Here is a 25,482-nt window from a genome sequence, read left to right on the forward strand (position 1 = left end):
AAATAGATTCTAAGTAGGACAAACGCAACATCGATTTTTATGAAAATCAATGTTAACATCAAAGCACAATATCGATTTTTGAAAAACCAATGTTAACATGAGTTCATTAATATTAGTTTGTTAAAAATCGATGTTAAAAATTGTCACACTAACATCAATTTTTAAAAAATCGATGTTAACAGATTCATATTAACATTAGTTTTTTTAAAAATCAATGTTAGCAAACTATGTTATTTATGAATATGTCACTTTGTTAACATTAATTTTATAAAACACTGATGTTAAAACCATTCTTTCTAATAGTGCTTAAGGGTTATCGGTGTTGATTGATGAATTAAAAGCATATTGTTGGGCCTTAAGTTAGCTGGGTCTAGAGGCTTTAGAAGGATACGTGTGGACTCAGATTCGTAACTATATATGGGCTATATCTTGTTAACAAAAGAATCTTGCAGATTGCATCCGTGCTTTAATATCGTGCAAGCTATCCATATTATTCATGCTCACTCTTGATAGGTTACTTGGAATCATATCTTGAGAGAAGGCAATCAAGTTGCCGACAAATTATGGAAGAGCAAACATTATTGATTGATGATGATTTTCATAAATTTTTTTCTTTTATTTTGCACCGGATTTTATTGTATCTGAGTTAAGAGTTGGTATAGCTCAAGTATCTTTGCCTAGAGACTTAGCCTCCATGAATAAATCTTTCATTCATTAAAAAAAAAAAGAATAATTGAGCAAAACATAAGTTTTAGTTAGCATAAAAAAATTGTTTCATTTATTTATTTATTTCTACTCTCTTATCTACTCAACCAAATAGGTGAAAAAATTATTCGTTTTTGTTTCTTATTTCTATCCATTCTAATAACATATCTTTTACTCTATTTTTTTATTTTATTTATATCATTCTTATTTTTTTTTCTTCTTATTTCATTCCCCTATTTCACTTTGCTATCGAAACAAAATTTAATGTAAAGAATAAAACTAAATAAAGAAGAGTGAGATACAATAAAAATATCATTTTTTTACTGTTTATTTGAGAAATAAATAAATAAAATAAGATATTTTTAGTGAATATCACATAAAAAACCCTAAAGTGAGGAAAATGTTTGTTGCATTTGCTTCTTTTTTTTGTTTTACTTTTTGTAAAATTAAGAAACATAAATAAATATTATAAATAAATTATTTTAAGTGAATATCATAAAAATTTTAAATTTTTTTGAATTTAATTTAACTTTTTAATAGTTTAATCATTTATTTATTTGTACTTATAAAAATCTAATCACTAATATAAAATTGTTAACTGTCAAAAAAATGTATACATATAAAAATGAAAAAAATTAAATGGATAAAATAATTTTAAAAAAAAAATAAACCTTAATTTAAAATGCATAACACGAGTTTTCTAGTTTTATTTCTTAGTTTGATTGATTGATTACTTTAGTATATTTTTATTCTATATTAGTTCGATGATTCTTGGTGTTCGGAACACTAAGTCTTGCAGTCGAAAAAAAGAAGAAAAGCCTAAAATTTGACTAACACCATGGACTCATGGTTGCAAGTTTAGAAGTGATAATGACCTGTGTGCTGTGTCATTATTCTTCTACTCAGGATTGGTTTTTCTACAGCAGAAAGTTTTCTAATTTGATGTCCTTGATCTATAAATATGTTATTCTACCTTCGTCCATGACTCTATATAAGGAAAATTATTAGATAGTTTTAAATTATTATTTGTTTTTAATGCTGAATAATATCTAAGTTATGTGTCTCGTAGAGATTGATTAGCGTTATCGATACTTGATCATATGTTATATAAAAAGATCGGCAAGAATCATAGATCAGATGGTGCTCCATGATTATTTTTTTTTTGGGGTTTTTTTTTAATCAATTTCATCTGTCTTCTTATTTGACTTGGAAATTATTAATGTTGAGTACCATTTCAATTATTTGTTGCATATTGTATACGATACAAAGTTTAGATTCAAACTATTAGTGAACCGATCGAGATATCATTCTACATTTAAACATCAAATTCAACTCCCATGCAAATCAATAACGGTGAACGGAATCTATACTTTCATTCGTTTATTAAATCGGGTCTCCTTTGACGATTTGGTCGCTAGGGTGTTTTAATACTCTCTTTGAATAATACTAGAGTGGTCAACGACTGCACTAGACCGGCCCTGCACTTCATGATAGACTGCTACATATAAAACAAAAATATTGACATTACTACCCTATGTAACAGATAGTAAGAGAAAGAATACATATAAAAAAAATAATGTAATGTTATACTCTCATTAACGATAAGTTTTTATTGATTGAGAATCAAAAAATTTATACTAATAGTACTTGGTTATTAAAGTCTATATATAATATTGTGTAACTCAATTGATAATGCATATTGAGTTTGTGAAAAAAAATTGAGTTTGATTCTGACGTATATATTATTGGAGAGGGACGATGAGCTTTAAATGTAACTAAACTCCAGAGTGAGGATTAGTTTCATAATTAACCTAAAGGGTCTAATGTATCGCCCCTGATTTTTGACTTCTCAGTGGCTCTCACACTGACATTTCACACTGTAACACTTCACTCAACTCCTTTGTTGGTTAGAACTCTCCACTAGTTAGAACTCTCCATAAGTAGTTCTTTCTGAGACCTTGACAATTTTGCTTTGATTGCTTTTAGGATCAATGGCTATACCCTCAAACATACCTAAGACTTTTTAGCGTGCTTTGTCCTCACCCACACTTCCCAGAAGATCGTTCATCCCATAACTAATCCAAGTCAAACACGTTTAATTGTGGAATTCTTAAGTGATATGCTACCGAAAAGTAGATACATCTTTTTAGTATAGGTAATAACAATTAATTTCTTTAAGTCATCCTCAATTGCACAGTCCCATACATATATAGTCTCTGGATCCCTCTTATTCTGGTGTGATTCGATCGGGGGGTTACATCCCCACCAGCTTCCGCTTGGTTTGTTCTCGAACAACACTGTACTAGGAGAGAGGTCTAATCTAAAATTTAACTCAAACTAACGTTAACGATAGGTCGTATTTCTGGTTGGACTAGTACTGGTCGATTCGAACTTGCACTGAAGCAACCATTAAGTATCTTAAAAGATTATTCTTTCTTTGATGAGACATGTCGCATATATAAAGTCCTACACTACTGCAAAAAGTACTTTTTACATCGGTTAAATTATACATTTTACGTCGGTTATTAACCATCGTTTTAAGAGATGTCATATAAAGTTGTAAAAATTTTGCACTTTCTACGACGGTTCCACAAACAACCATCTTAGAAAATGATATTATTCTAAGACGGTTCTATAAAGAACCGTCTTAGAAAGTGCACCCTTCTAAAACGGTTTTCAACTAAGAACCGTCTTAGTAGTTGAAAACCGTTTTAGAAGGGTGCACTTTCTAAGACAGTTCTCTATAGAACTATCTTAGAATGATTTTTTTTATAAAAAAAATTAAAAATATTTTAAGGAATCTAAGACGATTTTTCAGAGAACCGCCTTAGAATGTGCTTTTAAAAAAAATTAAAATTTCGCCAGCAAAAATATAAATTGTACGTTACAGACCCTTTTATATGCATATTAAAGCTTCATCGGCAAGTAAAAAATCTTATAGAACTTTCCTAATCCATAGTGTTCTAAAAAGAATTTAATTCTATGACCAATACTTTAACATTACCTAAAAATAACAAACCAATATTTTCAAAAACTAATTCCTATAGATATTGCAATAAAATCATATACAAAAATCAAGACTTGAGGGTAAAAGCACTACATTACCAATCAGTGTAAGGAAAGAACATATATTATATCACTGGATTGCTTCCTTCACTCTGCCAACATCTTTTAGAGCATACCTTATCAAATAAAATATTATATAATTGCACATAAAATTGCATATTCAGGTTTTTTAAACCAATTATGACACAAGAAGAAACCAACCAAGTTATTGTAAGCTTCCAAAAAGCTGGAGTCAAATGCAACCAGGTGCAGTTGACCTTGCTCATAATATATATTGGCGAAATTACTAGTGGACCATTTTAAGTGATTAGTATAAATTGGGTTCACTATATCAATATAATAGCCAGTGATTAGTATAAATTGGGTACTATGTTTTAATGTAGAATAGAAACCCAAAAAAATATATATAATGGCTGGTGATTTTCAGAAGAAGAAAAAAAGTGACTTTCCAATGCATTTATTAGTGACTAAAAATTATATTATCAATTAATTAGATCTTATTATTTATATGATTTTAAAGTAATTAATTTTTATTAATAAAAGTAATAGAATAGGACATAGCATTAATATTTTTGTAATCTTTGTGTACTTATAGTTGTATGAACAAAGTTGATTTTTTATGCTTAAAATTGTATTTGATAACATGTTATAATGGATTATGAGGTGTTGTAATATGTTAAATTGTTCTTGGTTATGTTTTAAGAACTGTGAAACAGGATAGTTGGTTATCATTAAGGTATTCAATTACAAGCTTCGTGGAATGCTTTTTAGAAAAAATAACTTGCTCTAAAATAATCTACTATTGGTAGATTTAATCTATTATAAGTACATAGCCTATTTTTTTCTATTCTACTTACTTATTTAATATATATTGTGATAACATATAAATTTATAAAAAAAATATCTTGGATGCCTTAATTGCTTTAATTTATGTCATACAAATAAATAAATTTCTTCAATTACTTAAATATAATTATAAATTTGGTTTTTCGATGAAATGTGAATATTCTCACAAACGTTTGGCCCATATCACTTATCGGGTTAATTTATGATCTGTGTCATACTTAAAGTTTTTTACCTCTTAATATATTATGTAGGATTAAATTGAAATTCTTTTATGGCCCAAATATATGAGTGTACTGATACTTAAACCTCATAGACAAATACAACTACCGAGGTAAATGAAGGAGAGAGAAATAAGGGGCAAATTAAGAATTAAACCTCGAAAGAAATATGCAATATGAAGAAACAGACAAAACAAAGAAACAAAACTAAAGAAGAAGCAAATAATAGTTAAATGAATGCTAGACATGCAGGTTTTCGGGTCCAAACATCAAGTAAACAAGAGAGAAATAGAACCTGAAGCGGACCTGGCATATGTTGCATATGAACTTTCTTCAAAAGGTAAGAAGACAAGTCTCGTCACTAAGCTACCTGAAAGGTGGTGATTTTTTTATAAAAAAAAAAAAGACAAACGCATTCAGGTAAGGAACATTCATCATTTTTCTCAAAAAAATAAGAAACACAATTAAATCTTAAATCCCTTAAAATTAGAACATAAAAATTAAGCTTTCTGAAACAAATTACCCAAACCAAATACCAACCTAACATTCATCATTTTGTATTCACTTTTTCTTGTACAAACTTCAAAAAAACAGAAAACAAAGTGAAACTAAAAAATAAAAAATAGAAAACATTTCCTCTAAGCAATAACCAAAAAGTCCCTTGGAAATTCTAGACATGAAGAAAACATCTATATCCAAATTGATTTATATTTTTAGTGCAATAGTTGTTTTCTCTATTTTCTACAACATTTAATTTCTGTGATTGGATTACATGTCTGATTCATCTGAACAAATGTTAGTAAAAACAAAAAAAGAAAATCAACAGTACTTTGCTGAAACAACAATAACCACCAAGTGCAAATGATGATAAAAAAAAAAGGATCCTTAGAGTTAGAATCTTCCTCCGCCGTGTCTTCCTCTTCCACATCAAGCTCACTGAGCTCTGCACCTCGTGTCTTAAAATATAATTTTTGTAGTAGTGACAAAAGCAGAAAATCAACGAGTAAATCAAATAATCAATCCCTAGACAACTTTATTATATTATTATAATTACAATATAATGTAACATAACATATTCTTTTGATTTGAATATTTTTAATAAATCCACTTATTTTTATATGAAATAAAAGTTATACAATGTAGAAATAGAAGTTACTACGTATGTATTTTCAAGACAAAAATCAAGGAAGCTTGATCTTTCAAGCATATCACACAAGTAATGAAGTTATTAGTACTCTAGAATCACAACTAAAAATGCAAATACTAAGCAAAGTATATCATAAGGACAGACAAACCTTATTAGTTCGATCCTGTCGCCACCTACCTTTCGGCAGGAGGGCGACGTGAGACTTACTGGTGCATCTTCCAAGGGAGGAAAACTCACGGAGTCGCCACCAACGTTTATTTGAGGAAAACGTTAGAAAAACCAAATGTGGGTCTACGAACTTTAAGAGTAAAAGGTTCGGGAGTTGTTTTTACAAACAGGGAAGGTATTAGCACCCCACGCGTCCGTCACAAGGGACGACAACCTTTAATCAAATGTGCAAAATCATGACTTTTATTTTCCCTTGTTTACATTTTATTATCTTTCGGGGTTGATAAAAGTAGGGCTTTTGCTCCTACGTATCATCAATTGCGATGAGGAACTCAGACCTACATAGTTCTTTAGAAAGAAAGGAAGTTATGCGGGGTGTTGATTTTAGACTTTTTAAACGGTTCGTTTTCACCAATAAAAGTAAAAAGGGACCGTTAAGGCGTTGGACCTTGAAACGGTTTCAATTGACCTTTTTGCGGGAAAATGCTTGATTTGTGAGTTGATTTTAGCCTTAGTTTCACTTGGTTATTTCTCAACTCATTAAAGAGGACTTTCAAAGTAAAATGTCCGGTTGACACTTATTTTATTATTTTTTGATTTAACTGAGGTTACGACATGAACGATTGGTTGAATTTCATTTTAAAGGCGATTAAACGAGATTACAACACAAAAAATAGGTTGAAATTCATTTAAACATTAATTAAGTGAGGTTACGGCTTAAACAATTGATCGAAACTCGCTTAAAACGAAGAAAAAGAATACCGAAAGTAGAAGAATGAAGATGAAAACATACAAAGCAAGAATGGACCCCTAAGGGTGCATAGAATGATTCACAAGCAAGTCTCTTATCCAAGGTTACGAGAATTTATCCATAATCAATTCAACCACTTAATCCAACCCTAAATTAAATTACTAAGCAAAAATTAACATAAGGCTGTCATTATGTGATTAAGCAACACATACACCAATTAATCATGAACGAAACTGATCATTAAGCATGAACGTAAATTAAGCGCAGAGACAATTAATCAAGTACTAAGCATACATGGATTAATAGCAACAAATACAGAGTAATTGGTGAAGAGGAAAAACTGATCAAAATTCAATAGTAATAACAAAACCTCAAAGAGAGCTGTGCTTGATCCTCAAGAGAAAACAACGCTGGAGACTTAGCCTTCCATTAATCAGTAGAAAACGAAATTGTAGATTGAAGTAGAAATGAAATTGCAGAAAACGAATTTTATTCTACGTGAATAGTGCGTATGAACAGTAAAAACTGGAATTCTAAAACCCTAGAATTATTCTCCTCTCGAAAAAACTCCCTAAACTAAAACCCTGGTGCTGTTATTTAGGTCCTCAGCCCCAAAGCTTACAAATCTACTTTAAGTCCAAGCCCATAAATGAAATAAAATAAAATTTGGACATGATAAGATAAGATTGGATGAAATAAAATCTGGACAAAATAAAATCTAGATGAAATAAAATTTGGATAAGATTTGATAAAATAAAATTTTCTGCTCTCTTCAAGTCCAAGCCCAATTCTGGATTCAAGTCCAATTGCTTATAATTCTCCTGAAATTAAATTAAAAACACAAAATTAGTCAAGTAGGCCCAAGTGATAAAACTGCATAATTAATTTGACAATTAAGGCTAATCAGTAATTAAAATGGTGACAAAAAGGGTTAAGAAATAAGAGAAAATAATGACACATAAAATCCCCCCACACTTAGCCTTTTGCACTCCTGGGCAAAATCAAAAAGCAAAGCAAGGAACAAATCCAAGATATTAAAGAGAAACAAACAAACACAAAAACAATTACATATTTCTCAATGAATCTCAAGGAATGAAAGGAATGGGAAACACCCAACACGTAGAGAGTTAAAAAATCTAGACAGTCATGAAAATCATCCAAGCATCTCAAACATGGCAAGAAAGCCTCATAAGATATGCACTCTATCTCTCAAGTGTCTAGGCTACTGTTTACTCTCAGAGCACCCATGAAAAACAAACACCACATAGACTTGGCAAAACTCTAAAATCGACAACCAAACTCGCCAAACACATACACATAAGGATCAAAAGGTCTTTTAAGGTTGTAATGGGGCCAAAGACAAGGTAGAGGAAAGTATGAGATAAGTAGCTAAAACCCAAAGGAATATAGGAGCAATGGGGAATAAGTGGAAACTAAGTAAAAGTAGTAAACCCCAAAACCAAAATTAAAAATTAAGCATAAAAAGTAACCCAAAACAAAATCAACCAAGTCCTCAAACCAATCCAAGTCTTCAAACCAAGACCTCATTTATTCAACTTCATTCTCTTTTTTTTTTTCTGTTTGTTTTTTTTGAACATGAACAGTAGCATTTGAAAGCATTTGAAAAATAAAGCAACAATTAGGCAATATATGTATATACATCAAGCATGGCCAAAATACATCATCAAGCATGACCAACAAAAACATATCATCCAATGAAACATACCCCCCCCCCCCCACACTTATTCCAAAAACAATTCCAAAGCTCCAAAATTCCTTAAGGGTAGGGTGAGATCACGGTTTTTCACTTAAGGCTTGTAATGAGCTTCAAAACAAAGAAAGGGGAACATAGGCTCCAAAGGGATATCAACGGAATTAATTCAAGGTAGGCTCATTTGGCTAGAGGCTTATAAGAACAAAATGCCTAAATCATCTCCCAACATGCATGTGAAGCAAGAAGTATCAACAAGAGTCCAGCCAAGGCTATTGTGCAAGCAATCAATGGGGCAAAACACACTGAATGAAATAGATGATGATGGCTCAAATTCTCACCAAGGGTAAATCTATAACTTCCAATTCGAACTTTAAAAACTAACTTGACATGTAGAGAAAAACAAGGATTTCAATTCACAAAATGCCAAGAAACTCTTATTTCAAAAACAATTACCCATTACCTGTACATAACCTATAATTCAAAGAGAAACATGCAATGTTGTACACAAAACATAAAACCAAAATAACAAAATTAACCAAGAAAACCTATAAAAAATTAAACTCGAAAACCCAACAAAATCAACAAAATTAAAGAACAATCTCCCCCCACCCCCCACAGTTAAACAACACATTGTCCTCAATGTAGCACAATCACAAGATCAAGAGAAATCAAAACAATCAATAAAATTGGACAAGTACAATAAAAGTAAAGAAGGAGATAGAAAAAGAAAAATCCATAAGTCATGGCGGAAGAGAAGTAGGGTGAAGTAAGGAGGTCTCCTCCACCACTACATCCACTAAGGAGGGATTTGTGAGGAATGGTTTCAACCGATGTCCATTGACCTTCAAGCTCTTATCTGTGGATTCACTTTTGATCTCAACTGTACCATAAGGAAAAACATTAGTCACCACAAAAGGACCAATCCACTTTGACCTCAACTTACTACTCATGAGTCCGAGCCTAGAGTTATACAATAAAAATTTTTGTCCAACCACGAAGTCCTTCTTAGCTATCAAGCTGTCATGGAACTCTTGGTCTTCTCCTTGTAGAATTTGGAATTCTCATAGGCTTCTAAACGGATCTCATCTAGCTCACTTAGTTGCAACTTCCTTTCCTCTCCAGCTTGATCAATAGAGAAGTTGCAGGTCTTTACAGCCCAGTAGGCCTTGTGCTCTATCTCTACAGGAAGATGACATGCCTTGCCAAAGACAACCCGATAAGGAGACATTCCAATGGGTGCTTTGTAGGCAGTCCTATGTGCCCAAAGAGCATCATCCAGCTTGGTGCTCCAATCTTTTCTGTTCGGCTGCACAATCTTCTCGAAGATGCTTTTTATCTCCCTGTTTGAAATCTCAGCCTGCCCATTAGTTTGGGGGTGGTAAGGTGTGGAAATTCTGTGCACGACCCCATACTTTTTGAGCAAGGCATACATGGAACTGTTACAAAAATGGGTGCCTTGATCACTAATGATGGCTCTAGGGACTCCAAACCTGCAAAACAGATTAGATCTAACAAAATCTACAACAACCTTAGCATCGTTAGTTCTGGTGGGTTTGGCTTCCACCCATTTTGAAACATAATCAACAGCAAGGAGAATATAAACAAAACCAAAAGAGACAGGGAAAGGCCCCATAAAATCTATACCCTAGACATCAAACACCTCATAGAATAACATAGGTTGTTGAGGCATTACCTGTCTCCATGAAAGTGAGCCGCTTGCTCTCTGACAAGGCTCACAAGTGCTATAGATTCTCCACGCATCCTTGAAGATGGTGGGCCAATAGAAACCGTAGTCAAGCACCTTATGAGCTGTCCTTTGTATGCCAAGATGGCCACCTGATGTGGAAGAATGACAAAATTGTAGGACTGAGTCAATCTCATGGTCTGTAATGCATCTCCTAATAACCTGGTCACTACACAACTTCCACAAATAGGGGTCATCCCATATATAATGCTTAGCATCGCTCTTAATTTTATCATTTGGAGCTTTAGATGCTAAGGGACGAAAAATAGAAGCAACCAAATAATTCACAATATTTGCAAACTAGGGAGTGGGGAAGGAATCAAAAATACTATACAAAATGTACAAATGGTCATCCGGAAAATCATCCCGAATGGGTGAGTCCTCAGACGAACGCTCAATCCTACTTAGATCACGGATCTCCAAGTCAAACTCTTGGAGCCAAAGCATCCACCTGATCAATCTAGGCTTTGATTCAGCCTTCTTCAACAGGTACTTCAGAGCTGCATGGTCAGTATAAACAATAACACAAGTACCAAGTAAATATGAACGAAATTTCTCAAGAGCAAAAACTATTGCTAATAGCTCATTCTCTATGGTGGTATAATTTGCTTGAGCAATATCCAAAGTTCTGGAAGCGTAGTAGATCCCCCGAGGCAGCTTATCAATCTTTTGAGCAAGGATAGCCCCCAATGCATAATTGGATGCATCGCACATTAGCTCAAATGGGGTTGTCCAATCAAGTGCCTGAATGATAGGAGTGGTAGTCATCGCACGCTTGAGGCAATCAAAAGCCTCTTTGCACTGGTCATCAAAATCAAACTCCACCTCCTTTTGCAGCAGATTGGATTGTGGAAGGGCCACTTTGCTACAATCCTTGATAAAGCGCCTATAAAACCCTGCATGACCACGAAAAGAATGAACCTCTCGCACGCAAGAGGGGTAAGGCAATTGTGAAATAACTACTATTTTTGCAGGGTCTACCTCTATGCCCCTACTGGAAATGATATGCCCTAAAACTATACCTTGTTTTACCATGAAGTGACATTTTTCAAAATTCAGCACAAGGTTAGTTTCAATGCATCTACTAAGAACTCTATCTAGACTATCCAAACATGCATCAAAAGAGGATCCATAAACAGTAAAATCATCCATAAACACCTCTATGCAACTCTCTAGAAAATCATTGAAAATGCTAAGCATACACTGCTGGAAGGTACCAGGGGAATTGCATAGGCCAAAGGGCATCCTCCTATAGGCAAAAGTGCCAAAGGGACAGGTGAATGTGGTCTTTTCTTGATCCTCATGAGCAATATGAATTTGTAAATAACCAGAAATACCATCAAGAAAACAGTAATGGGACTTACCTGCCAAGTGCTCAAGCATTTGGTTAATGAAAGGCAGGGGAAAATGATCTTTTCTGGCTACTTGGTTCAGCCTCCTATAGTCATTGCAGACTCGCCAGCTGTTCTGCACTCTTATGGGGATAAGCTCTTCCCTTTCATTCTTAATCACTGTGAGGCTTGTCTTCTTAGGAACCACTTGGACTGGATTCACCCACTGGCTATCAGAAATGAGGTTGATGATTCTAGCTTGTAAGAGCTTGGTCACTTTCTTTTTCACCACATCTAGAATGACGGGGTTGAGTCACCGTGGCTGCCTCACTGGCTTAGCTCTATCCTCTAAAAATATCCTATGCATGCAGGTAGATGGGCTAATACTAGGAATGTCTACTAAACGTACTTGAGGGTTGCTAGTAAGGGCTTCAACTCTGGTGTGGGTGGTGGCTGAACAGTGGGAGGAACTAGGGTAGTGTAGAAGCAAAGCTTCTTGATGAATCAAGATTGATTCAAAGATGTTTTGATGATAACAAAGGTGATGATAAAAAGCTCAAAGGTCAATCAAAGAATGAGTTCAAGATGTTGAAGATAGAATCAAGAACACATCAAGATTCAAGATAAAAGTTGATTTCAAGAATCAAGAATCAAGATTCAAGGATCAAGCTTCCAAGAATCAAGATCAAGATTCAAGAATCAAGAGAAGACTTAATCAAGATAAGTATGAAATTTTTTTTTCAAAAACTGAGTAGCACATGGATTTTTCTCAAAACATGTTTACCAAAGAGTTTTTACTCTCTGATAATCGATTACCAGATTGTTGTAATCGATTACTAGTAGCAAAATGAATTTGAATAAGTTTTTAAATGAATTTACAACGTTCCAATTGATTTCAAAAAAGCTGTAATCGATTACAATGTTTTGGTAATCGATTACCAGTGCCTTTGAACGTTGAAATTCAAATTCAAATATGAAGAGTCACATCCTTTCACATAAAAGCTTTGTGTTATCGATTACACTGATTTGGTAATCGATTACCAGTGATTGTTTCTGAATAAATCAAAAGATGTAACTCTTCAAATAGTTTTTTACTTTTTCAAATTGGTTTTAAGTTTTTCTAAAAGTCATAACTCTTCTAAATGGTCCTCTTGACCAAACATGAAGAGTCTATAAAAGCAAGGCTTTGTTTTGCATTTAATAACAATACAATCAATCTATTGCAATCCTATACAAGCCTTGAATCTCTTTGAACTTCTTCTTCTTTGTGCCAAAAAGCTTTCCAAAGTTTTCTGGTTTTCTAAACCTTGAAAACTTGTGCTATTCATTCTTTTCATCTCTTCTCCCTTTGACAAAAAGAATTCGCTAAGGACTAACTGCCTGAATTCTTTTTGTGTCTCTCTTCTCTTTTTTCCAAAAGAACAAAGGACTAACCGCCTTAATTCTTTTGTGTCTCCCTTCTCCCTTGTCAAAGAATTCAAAATGACACAGTCTGAGAATTCTTTTGATTCTTCCCTTTCCCATATACAAAAGATTTGAAAGGACTAACTGCCTGAGAATTCTTTTGTATCCCCATTCACAAAGTATCAAAGGTTTAACCGCCTGAGATCTTTGTCTTAACACATTGGAGGGTACATCCTTTGTGGTACAAGTAGAGGGTATATATACTTGGGTTGTTGACTGAGAACAAGAGAGGGTACATCTCTTGTGGATCAGTTCTAGTGGAGGGTACATCCACTAGGTTCAAAGAGAACAAGGGAGGGTACATCCCTTATGGATCTATGCTTGTAAAAGGTTTTTTACAAGGTTGAAAGAAATCTTAAGGACCTCAGGTCGCTTGGGGACTGGATATAGGCACGGGTTGTTGCCGAACCAGTATAAAAACTCTTGTGTGTTTGTCTCCTTCTTCCCTACTCTTTTACTTTCCGCTGCGCATTTTAATTTCCGCTTTTACTTTTAGTTAAGTTTCTCTTCCACTCCTTATTCTCTTAATAACATAGTAAAAGCCTTAGAAGAGTAAATTTTTAATTAGTAAAGGTTTAGGAATAATTAATTCAACCCCCCCTTCTTAATTATTTTGAGGCCACTCGATCCAACAAGTAGGAGAAGAGGAAGGTTCCTCAGCCTGTACCTCATAAAGCAAGTCAGAAGTATATGTACTTCCTGCAACATGGTTAGTGCATTCTGACTCTAAAAAATCAACATCAAGAGGTACAACACCTAGAAAATCAAAACCAGACTCAAATTCAAATTCACTCTCAGCATAAAAATCAAATACAGGATCAAATTCAAACTCAGATTCAGATTCAATGCATAAGTTATGACAAGTATGCAGATCAGATAAAAATGGATGTTTCCTACCATGAAGAACATAATCAAAATCAAACATATAATCAAAAATCTGATCAATTATCTCAGCATGAAAAATAGAATGATCCTTAGATGGATGTTTCATGGCATCAAGAATGTTAAAATGAACAACAGTATCACCAAATTCCATAGACAATGTGCCAGCATAAACATCTATCATGGTTCGGGCTGTTTTCATAAATGGCTTGCCTAAAATAATTGGAACTGAACCATGGGAAAATCCCTCTTCCATATTAAGAACATAAAAATCAACAGGAAAAATAAGTTCACCAACCCGAGCTTTTATTGCCTTTGAGATTCCTTTTGTGGGTGCACAGCTCCTTTAGAAACTTGGCATATCTTGGAATTTGCTTGATGGCATCTAGCAGAGGTATGTTCACCTCTACTTTCCTGAAGGTCTCCAAGATCTCCTTTTCCACTTCTTCCATTTTTTTGTTTGGAATTGCTCTAGGTGGGATTGGAAGAGGGATAAAAGGCTGCTGTAAGTTAGAATTACAAGAAGAAGGTCCACCTGCATGAAAATTTTTGTTAGGAAGCTTTCTCTTTTGTGCAACTATCTCGTCCTCTTTTTTCAGGTGTAGAATGAAGCTTGACAGGTTCAGGTACAGGTGGTGCTACTATTGGAGGCACTTGAATTTGGTTGCCAGACCTCAAGGTGATGACACTCACATTTTTTGGATTCTGCACAGTCTGTGAAGGCAATTTGTCAGAATTTTGGGACTGAGCTTGGTTCAACTGAGTAGCCATCTGCCCCATCTGATTTGTCAGACTCTGAATGGAGGCTCTTGTCTCTTGCTGAAATTGCATATTCTGGATGGTCATTTGCCTCACTAACTCTTCTAAGGAAGGTTGAGGAGGAGTCTCAGCTGCTTGTTGTCTTTGTTGTGACTGCTACTGCTGTTGCTGCATTGGAGGAGGAACATATGGCTTGCTTGGACCAACAACATTCTGGAAAGGAGGGATAGGCTATTCTTGTTATGGAGGACTCGTCCATCTCAGATTTGGATGATTCCTCCAATCTGGATTGTATGTGTTGCTTGAAAGGTCATAATTATTCTGCTGCTGTTGGTTTTGCTGCTGAAGAGGTCTATTATAAATGTTTGCAGCATAAGCTTCAGGTTGCTCATTGACTCCAGATTGCTGCTAAGAAAGGCAAAGATCTGTATGGTGATCTGCATAAGAACATAGACCACAGACTCTTGCAACAGGTGCAGATTTCTGATTCATGGCAAGCGGAGTTACTAGGTTGACCTAGGCATCAAGTTTTCCCTCAAGCTTTTTATTTTTAGTAGATGAAGATGAATCCGTGACCACCTCAAGGACTCCTCTAAGGACAATAGCATCATTTCTTGCACTGAATTGTTGGGAATTAGAAGCCATCTTCTCAATCAAATTTCTAGCCTCAGTAGGAGTCATATCACCAAGGGCTCCACCACTGGAAGCATCAATCATACTCCTCTCCATGTTGCTAAGTCCCTCATAGAAATATTGAAGAAGGAGTTGCTCATAAATCTGGTGGTAAGGGCTGCTTGCACACAATTTCTTGAATCTTTCCCAGTACTCATACAAGCTCTCTCCACTAAGTTGCCTGTTGCCTAAAATGTCTTTTCTGATGGCAGTGGTCCTAGATGCAGGGAAGAATTTCTCCAAGAACACCCTTTTAAGGTCATCCCAGCTAGAGATGGATCTAGGAGCAAGGTAATACAACCAATCTTTTGCCACTCCCTCCAGAGAATGAGGAAAAGCCTTTAGAAAGATATGATCTTCCTGGACATCAGGGGGCTTCATGGTGGAACAAACAATATGGAACTCCTTAAGATGCTTATGAGGATCTTCACCTTTAAGACCATGAAACTTTGGCAGCAAATGTATTAGTCCAGTCTTGAGAACATATGGAACACCCTCATCAGGATATTGAATGCATAAGCTTTCATAAGTGAAATTAGGTGCAACCATCTCCCTAAGAGTCCTCTCAGGAGGTGGAGGTTGAGCCATGTTCTCAGTATGAAAATTAGTAGTGGAATGTGTTGCAACCTACCCTTGGGCGGGAGGGCGACGCGTGACTCGCGGATGCGTATTCCAAGAAAGGAATATGCGCGGAGTCGCCACCAACGTTTATTTAAGGAAAACGTCGGAAAAACCGGAGAAGACGTGATCTACGAACTTTAAGTGAAAGGTTCGGGAGTTGTATTTACGCACGGGGAAGGTATTTGCACCCCACACGTCCGTCACAAGAGACGGCAACCCTTAATCAAATGTGCAAATATGACTTCAATTTTATGTTATTTTCCCTTTTTACGTTCTTATGTCTTTTTTATGCCTTTTTATGTTTTTATTTTTTTTGTGGTCGACAGGGGTGTTTCCCTTGCTCCTACGTATTCCTCAATCGTGATAAGGAAATCAGACCTACGTAGTTCTTTTGTGAACAAAACGTTTTGGTTAAGTTATTTTTTTATCCTTTTTTGCAAGATATGTTTTTTTTTAATGAAAGGTCATTTAAGGCATTGGACCTTTAGACAATCTTTTCATTCTTTTGAAAAGTGAGAAAACATTAAGGCATTGGACCATTAATGATTTCTTTATTTTTGAAAGAGGTAACAAAGTTACATATTGATTTTAGGCCTTTTAGAAATCTACACTTAACCAATAAAAGCAGAAAAGACCATTTCAAGGTGTTGGACCTTTGAAAATGGCTTTTTTAGGCGATGACAAAAGTTTGGTTTATGAATTGATTTTAGCCTTAGTTTCACTTTGGTTATTAGTCAGTTCAATTTAAGAAAGAGAAATCCCAAAGAAAAACGTCCGATTGATTTTTTTGTTTTATTTTACTAAAAGATATCTTTTGATTATTATTATTATTTTACCTCTTTTTGGGTTTCCAACGTGGTTACGGCATGACCGAACGGTCGGATTTCATTTTAACAAAAATTAATGGATGTTTCAATTCAAATGATCGGTGGAAATTTATTTTATGTTTTGATTAGACGAGAAAATGACTTAAGTAAATGACTAAAGCACGTCAAAAGGGGGTACGGAAAGTAAATGAAATGAAAATAAAAGTACGTGAAAAGAAATGAGGACCACTAAGGGTACATAGAATGAATTGAAAAGTTCGATTTTAGGAACTTACCGGTTGAAGACCGAAGAACGACGAAGAACGTCGAAGAACGGTTGAAAATCTTTGCGAAATCACCCACGGAAACATTACGGAAGGGCCTCGGCTTGGATTTTCTTCATGGAAACAATTTTTTTGACTAATTTCAAGTGATCTCGAATTACCAGGAGGGCTGAAAATTTTTTCCCTTCACTTCTCCCCCTATTTGATGCAAGCTCCATCGGAGCTTGTAGGCCTAGGATCTTCTTCATCAATGGATTCCTTTGCTTCTTGGAAGATAAATGGCAGCAGAATGGAGAAGGAAGAGAGAGAGGAGACACCACTTCAAGGAGAAGATGAGTCTAGAAGAAGCTCACCACTATAGGAGGCCATGGATAAGAGCTTGGAGGAAGAAGGAGATGAATGAAGGGAGAGGGAGAGAAGAGCACGAAATTTTGTGCTCAAAAAGAGCTCTAAAATCTGAAGTTAATATTCAAATGATCAAAGTTGAAAAAAATGCACACACGTGACCTCTATTTATAGCCTAAGTGTCACACAAAATTGGAGGGAAATTCAAATTTCACTTGAATTTGAAATTGAATTTGTGGAGCCAAAATTTCACTAATTATGATTAGTGAATTTTAGTTATGGTTCAGCCCACTAATCCAAGATCAATTCCAAGATTCTCCACTAAGTGTGCTTAGGTGTCATGAGACATGAAAAGCATGAAGGACATGCACAAAGTGTGACTATATGATGTGGCAATGGGGTATAGTAAGCAAATGCTCACCTCCCCCTCTAAAATTTAATTGGATTGGGCTTCTACCAATTCAATTAAATTTATTTCCAACCACACACATCAAATATCCACTTAGTGCATGTGAAATTACAAAACTACCCCTAATACAAAAACTAGTCTAGGTGCCCAAAAATACAAGGGCTGAAAAATCCTATATTTCTAGGGTACCCTACCTACAATATGGAGCCCTAAATAGAAGGACCAAATATAATGACATCCTAGTCTAATACGTACAAAGATAATTGGACCCAACCTTGGCCCATGGGCTCAGAAATCTACCCTAAGGTGCATGAGAACCTTAGGGCCTTCTTCAGCAGCTCTAGCCCAATCTTCTTGGAGCCTCTTGCTCATGGTTCTATTTATGGACTAGGTAGCTTCCTTGAGAAGCTTTCTTGAGAAAACTTCCTTGAGAAGCTTCTTTGAGAAAACTTCCTTGAGAAGCTAGAGCTTAGCTACATACACCCCTCTAATAACTAAGCTCACCCCCTTGAGAAGCTTCCTTGAGAAGATTCCTAAAGAAGCTAGAGCTTAGCAACACACACCCCCTATAATAGCTAAGCTCACCCCCATGACAAAATACATGAAAATATAAAAAAAAGTCCTTACTACAAAGACTACTCAAAATGCCCCGAAATACAAGGCTAAAACCCTATACTACTAGAATGGCCAAAATACAAGGCCCAAACGAAGGAAAAACCTATTCTAATATTTACAAAGACAAGCGGGCCCATACTTAGCCCATGGGCTCGAAATCTACCCTAAGGCTCATGAGAACCCTAGGGCCTTCCCTTGGATCTCTAGCCTAATCTACTTGGAGTCTTCTACCCAATGCCCTTGCGGGATAGGATTGCATCACTATTTATAGGAAAATGGGGGAGAAGCTTGCCACCCAGCTCGCCCAGGCGAGCTAGGTTGCTTCCTCCAGAAGCAACCGCCTTCTGGAGGAATATTCTGGAAGGCCCAAGTGGGCCTGATTGCTATTTGCACCCCCATTTTTACTAAATACACCCCTTGCTCTTTTTTGGTGATTCTTTTTCCGTAATATTACAAAACTTTACAAATTTCGTAACGATGCTTGTTTCCTTTTCGTAATGTTCCGTAATGTAACGATGCTTGTTTCCTTTCCGTAATGTTACGTAATCATCCCCTTTTTGCCTTCCGGAATGTTACAGAACTTTACAAATTGTGCACTAACACTTCCTTTTAATTTCCGACATGTCACGAAACTTCACGGATTGTGCTACAATGCTTTCTTTTGACTTCCGACCTGTCACGGAACTTCATGAATTGCCTAACGATGGGTGTCAAGTACCTCGAAGTGGTCAAACGAGGGTTGCATCCCAACAACGGATGGTCCCTGGACGAAATTAGGGTATGATAGTTGTCCCTCTTTACTTGTCTTTTAGAAGAGATAAAAGGGAAGTAAAGATAAGACACTAATTTCGTTCGAGCGAAACACCATTCGGCCAGTGAACCTCCCTGTCAGCAGAACCTGCAAAAATTTGAAAATGATCAGTACCAAAACATCATCCTGATACTGTCAAATTTGCTCCTCTTGGTTGATACAAGACGCAGAATGACCATAATTTGTCTCTGCGTTTTGTTGGACACGATCGAGCCTGGGCGGCGAGACACAAAATGACCATAATTTGTCTCTGTGTGCCACCGAACACGATCGCCTCTGGATGGTGAAAAGGTGTGCGGAATGACCATAATTCGCCTCCGCCCAGCTCTCAACTTGCTGTTTTTGAATGACAAAGGGCACAGAATTTGCCTCTGCGCGTTTATCACCCGCCTAGCTGCTCCTGAATGATAAAGGGCGCAGAATCTGTGTGCACATTTACCCACTCAGCTTGTTGTTCCTGAATGATAAAGGGCGCAGAATTTATCTCTGTGCATTTACCCACTCAGCTTGTTGTTCCTGAATGATAAAGGGCGCAGAATCTGTCTCTGCGTGTTTACCCACTCAGGTTGCTGTGCTTGAATGATAAAGAGCACAGAATTCCTCTATGCGTGTTTACCCACTCAGCTTGTTGTTCCTGAATGATAAAGGGCGCAGAATCTGTCTCTGCGCGTTTACCCACTCAGGTTGTTGTTCTTGAATGATAAAGGGCGCATAATCTATCTCTACGCGTTTACCCACTCAAGTTGTTGTTCCCAAATGATAAAGGGCGCAAAATCTATCTCTGCGCGTTTACCCACTCAGGTTGTTGTTTCTGAATGATAAAAGGCGAAGAATCTGTCTCTGTGCGTTTACCCACTCAGGTTGTTGTTCCTGAATGATAAAGGGCGCAAAATTCGTCTATGCGCGTTTACCACCCAACTTGCTATCATGCTTTGAGTCTTAGAGATAGCAAAAGAAAGTTTAAACGGATAACCACTCGGGTATCTCCGCATGTCACGTGACTCCAGTGTCAGTATGACAGAAATTGTCTGCGCGAAAGATGACGTAAATCTCCGCGTGTCAACGGGCTTGTTGGCCGCGATTGACAAAGGGTGCAGAAGACGACGTTAGTCTCTGCGTGCTATCATGCTTTGAGTCTTAGAGATAGCAAAAGAAAGTTTAAACAGATAACCACTCGGGTATCTCCGCATGTCACGTGACTCTAGTGTTAGTATGACAAAAATTGTCTGCGCGGAAGATGACGTAAATCTCCGCATGTCAACGGGCTTGTTGGCCGCGATTGACAAAGGGTGCAGAAGAGGACGTTAGTCTCTGCGTGCTATCATGCTTTGAGTCTTAGAGATAGCAAAAGAAAGTTTAAACGGATAACCACTCGGGTATCTCCGCATGTCACGTGACTCCAGTGTCAGTATGACAGAAATTGTCTGCACGGAAGATGACGTAAATCTCCGCGTGTCAACGAGCTTGTTGGTCGCGATTGACAAAGGGTGCAGAAGACGACGTTAGTCTCTGCGTGCTATCATGCTTTGAGTCTTAGAGATAGCAAAAGAAAGTTTAAACGGATAACCACTCGGGTGTCTCTGCATGTCACGTGACTCCAGTGTCAGTATGATAGAAATTATGGGGGTGGCCGACAAAAGCGAGGCTCTTGCTTCTACGTATCCTCAATGAGGAACTCAGACCTACGCAGTTCTGGATAACTTGTGAGACTAAAAATAGTCTCGGTGTTTTCTTCACTAAAATGCGAACATGCTTTAGTAAAGAGAGAAAACTTCCAACTAATCAGAGCAACATATGCTTTTCGGATGAAAAACAATGTGTCTACCGGGGAAGGGGAGTATGCTGATGAAATCTTCTCATAACCACAAATGAGATTTTGGATGTTAGCATTTTGTTTCTAAATGACCATTTAGAGGAAACACTGGGTTCAACAAAAATAGAAGAAAATCACTCAAAGTGTATCAATCTCACATAGGTAAGTGTTTCATCCTAATTCCGAACCATAGATATGCCATGACTTGATTTTGCAAATTATTTCCTATCAAATCAAAGATTACATGCGTGATCATGGATCAATAGGACTTTTCTTGGGAATGGGTTTTTTTTGGTGGGAACTTTGGCTTTGAGTGTTCTTGGCCTTTTCCTTTTTTGGTTTTGTTTAGTGTGAGGTGAACAAGCCACCGACACATAGGATTTTGGTTGGCAATCAAAGGGAGAGGACCACTTTAGGTCGTGATTTCCTTTCTTTTCATGTTTTCTTAGTGACAAATCTGTATTGTTCAGATATTGTCTGGTCCAAAGGCCTTTCTGTATATTTCTTCTGTTTTCTTCCGATCTTTGATCGGGAATTTTCTTTCCTTTTTTGCTTTCTCCCACTCTTCAATTGGGAATTTTCTCTTTTTTTTTCTCCCGCTCTTTTGATTGGGAAGTTCCTTTCTTTTTTTTTTGTTTTCTTCTGAGGGCAAGGTTTATGGTAAATTGGGATTTTGACTCAAGGCTTGTAGCACGGCCGGACATGATATATGTCAGGGTTCGGTTCGGTTCAAGGATAGAAGGGAATGTCCCACATTATTTCCATGACACAAATGCAACAATGATGATTTGGAAATTGTATGCAAAACTAGTCATGCATGCACCTATGCGGACACTCAAGTGTTGAAAAACTTTTGGTCGTGTGATGCTAGGGCTCATAATTCATTTTCTCTATTTTACTCAACCCAGTGTTTCCAAAATATGTTCTTTTATCAATTTGCGCATTCATCCGAGTCTATTTTGGGTGTTCGGAAAACTTTCACAGCATTCTCCCTTCAAGTGTATACACATTTTTTCTTTCAAAAACTAGTTATGATCCGCGAATTTTTTTCTTCAAATAAGAGTTGGAAATGATCTCTTTTCACAAGCATGTTGTTTTTTAGCTAGACAACTTTTTATTCTTTTTTCTTTTTCCTTTTTCCATGAGGTATTTTGCTACCTAAACATTGTGAGGTATTTTTGCTATATACATGCATATCAAAGGTATCTTGCTACCTAAACATACATATATATTTTTTGTGAGATATTTTTGCTATATACATGCATATCCAAGGTATCTTGCTACCTAAACATACATATATATGTTTTGTGAGATATTTTTGCTATATACATGCATATCCAAGGTATTTTGCTACCTAAACATACATATATATGTTTTGTGAAGTATTTTTTTGTTACATACATGCATATCCAAGGTATCTTTCTACCTAAACAAACATATATATATTTTGTGAGGTATCTACCTTTCGAGCTTATGCTTGTTTTACTTAAATTCCTAGGGTCTTGAGCAACTAGGTGTGTCCTACTATAACTTGAGAAACAAAAGGTGATCAAAATAACAAGCAGAAACTTAAAAGTTACTGGGTTGCCTCCTAGTAGCGCTTTGCATGACGACTTGTCGGTCACGAACCTAGTACTTTGCTTACCTTTGGCCTTGGACTTGGTCGCCTATTTGTCGGCCATGTGTCGTAGGCAATACTCTAACCTTTTTGTAGATGAGCTGAGGGGCTCTGGAGGTGGCGACGGTGCATTTGTTGCCTGTTGCTGGCCATCCCCAGGCTGTTGTGGTGTCTTGCCCTCTGCCTGCCTGGGGGCGCAATACTTCTTGATGAAAGCTCGGTTAGTAGGAGGCCTGATGACGTTGCTGGGGGTGACGGGCACTCCGTTGAAGTGACAGAGGCCCGTAATCAGAGCTGGAAACCCCAGGGCCCCTGTTGGACTTCTCCGGATCCACTGGGTGTCTTTGTGGGTGCAATCCCTGCAAATAATAGATGGTATCAGAAATCAGTTGAACCATATGCATACTTACTTATGTCGGGACGACATAGACCAACTGATACTTCCGCAGGGGGAGATCGGCATTGTGGTCGCTGGGCAGAATGTTGCTAAGAGCAACGTCATTTATATTTGTGTAAGAGTGGTCATGTTGGTGCGCATGATCCGCACTCGTCTCTTTTCAACGGCACGGGTGAAATCTTGCCCCGGTATGCATAGTAGCTGTGTGATAGCATCCCTCTCTGGGTGTACTCGCACAGTTGGCGCCCTCCAATATCAAGGGGTGGCCCAGGGACTGATAAAAGGAAACTACTGGCCCCTTAACCGAGAGTGCAAGTCTTGGTTAAGCATTTAAGGGCAGAGGACCTTAAATTATCTTAAGGTGTGGATATGGAGCCCACTAAAAGTGAGGACGCGTAGCCTTCTAAAGGTGAGGACGTGCAGCACTCAGAAGTTGAGGACGTGTCGCCCTTTGAAGGTGAGGGCGTGCAGTCCACTGAAGGCGAGGACGTATACTCCTCTGAAGGTGAGGACGCGTAGTCCTTTGAAGGTGAGGACGTATACTCCTCTGAAGGTGAGGGCCTGTAGCCCTACAAAGGCGAAGGTATATGACCCTTTGAAGGCGAGGACGTGTAGTCCTCTGAAGGTGAGGACATGTAGTCCTCTGAAGGTGAGGACATGTAGTCCTCTGAAGGTGAGGGCGTGTGGCCCTCTGAAGGCGAGGACGTGTAGTCCTCTAAAGGTGAGGACATGTAGTCCTCTGGAGGTGAGGACGTGTAGTTCTCTGAAGGTGAGGACATGTAGTCCTCGAAAGGTGAAGGCGTGTAGTCCTACGAAGGTGAGGACGTATAGTCCTCTGATGGTGAGGGCGTGTAGCCCTCTGAAGGTGAAGGCGAGGACGTGTTGTCCTCTGAAGGCGAGGATGTGTAGTCCTCTGAAGGTGAGGACATGTAGTCCTCGGAAGGTGAGGGCGTGTAGCCCTACGAAGGCGAGGACGTGTAGTCCTCTGATGGTGAGGGCGTGTAGCCCTCTAAAGGCAAGGACGTGTAGTCCTCTGATGGCGAGGACGTGTAGTCCTCTGAAGACGAGGACATGTAGTCCTCTGGAGGCGAGGACGTGTAGTCCTCTGAAGGTGATAGGTACTAGTACCCAAGGGTCCACCCTTATGAGAAAGCAAGAGATCGACTCATGGAGAGGGCCGGTCATCCCAAATTCAAAAGATTGGACATTAGATGTAGGAAATCTATGCAGTTAACAAGATTTTTAGGGATGAGATGCATGCAACCTTTGCCATGCGATTTGGTAAATGCGGACTTCATATGAAACAATGCAATGTAATGGAAAGTTGTACCATGTTCATGACATTCTTTCCCTATTTTGTGATTTTGATTTTGATTTAATATTTTTGGAAAACACAGATTGAGTGTCCTTTTGAAAGAGGTGATAATTCATGCAACCTCATCCTATCTTTTTTGCAAATCTCTCCGGGAACTCCCTCAGAGTGTTAGTTCTGTTTGATTTAGTCACTTGACCATTTTTGAGTGATGGCAATGGAGTCGTTTGACGTTTAATCAATCCATATAAATTCCAGGGTTTGTCCCCTCTCTCCTTTTTTTTTTTGTTTAAAAACATAGACGGGCGAGAACTTTTGATTTGCCCCTATGTTCACTTGAGGCTCATGCACGATGCCCCTCATTGCCCCAGTGTAAGGCTTTGAGGTACCAATTGTTATCTTTTGTCATGACCTTGTAGCTGGGAACCTATTGGGTGAGAACTTCTAATATGTCCCTAGGTTCACTTGAGGCTCGTGCACGGTGCCCTTCATTGCCCCAGTGTAGGGCTCTAAGGTATCCATCGTTGTTTTCTTTTCACAACCTCGTAGTGAGGAAGAATGAAAAAGAAGTTTGATTCTTGCAAAAAGAATTTTCCAAGGACAAGAAATAGTTGAAGGATTTTTTTTTTCAGTTGATGGATTAAGTCAAATGACTCCTATGTAGAAGCAAGATGTTTTGATGTTTTGATGATGCCAAAGGATCAAGTGTTTCTAAGTTTTATTCAAGACAAGAATCCAAGAATCCAAGAAAATCAAGATATATGATCAAGTTGATCTCTAGAATCTTAAGAAGAAGTTTCCAAATTGAAAAAGCAAAAGGTTTGGCCAAAGAATTCTATCTAAATCATTTTAAATTGAGATTTACTCTCTGGTAATTGATTACCAGCAGCTGAAAATGTTTATAACAGTCACTAGAAATTTGAATTCAAAATTTATAATGTGTAATTGATTACACATGGATGGTAATTGATTACCAGCAGTTTA

The 25,482-nt window shown here is 37.2% G+C and overlaps 1 pseudogene; it reads right to left on the reverse strand.

Annotated features, from left to right (window-relative positions):
- The window catches only part of LOC113000116 (uncharacterized), a 165,966-nt pseudogene that overhangs the window by 60,430 nt on the left and 80,054 nt on the right, over positions 1 to 25,482 (reverse strand).

Source organism: Glycine max, chromosome 18 (assembly GCF_000004515.6).
Source record: "Glycine max cultivar Williams 82 chromosome 18, Glycine_max_v4.0, whole genome shotgun sequence".
Classification (NCBI taxonomy): domain Eukaryota; kingdom Viridiplantae; phylum Streptophyta; class Magnoliopsida; order Fabales; family Fabaceae; genus Glycine; species Glycine max.